We start from the raw sequence: 542 nt of genomic DNA on the forward strand, positions 1-542 counted from the left end.
AGCAGTGCGCGGCTTTTGCCGACCAAATTAAAACCTCTGCTTAACTCTAGTCCTTCAAAACGGACCAGAGTTGACCACAGAAAAGGTACCACCGGCATGAGCGAGAGTTTGGTGCGCGCAAGCGGTCCTCACCTCTCACCTCCGGCCTCCTCTGGTGAGCGGGGCGACAAACGAGTCAACTTTCCTGTGCGGAGAGTGTCGCGCAGTGCCACGCGAGTGCCGCATGCGGTAGTGTCGCAACACCTCGGCCCGCCCCGCCACTCCTTACCTCGACACTTTATGCCACTAGACACTGCCTGCCTGTTGTTGTTGTTGCTGAGTTGCTGGCCGGGCCACACGGGGGAAAGCAATACTGGTCTCAAGGAGTGTGCTATCCAAGTAGTGCTCGCCAGTGAAATTGTCTCCACTACTTTCATGCCGCTGCGGCACCATGAGCGAAGGAATCCCGTTCCGCCTTGCTGAACGCGGGCCTCCTTGCACCAAAGAAACGCTCTGGACATAACCTCACGTGTGTGTGTGTGTGTGTGTGTGTGTGTGTGTGT

The sequence above is a fragment of the Frankliniella occidentalis genome, unplaced genomic scaffold (assembly GCF_000697945.3).
Source record: "Frankliniella occidentalis isolate FOCC.00 unplaced genomic scaffold, Focc_3.1 Scaffold577, whole genome shotgun sequence".
NCBI classification, from domain to species: Eukaryota; Metazoa; Arthropoda; class Insecta; order Thysanoptera; family Thripidae; genus Frankliniella; species Frankliniella occidentalis.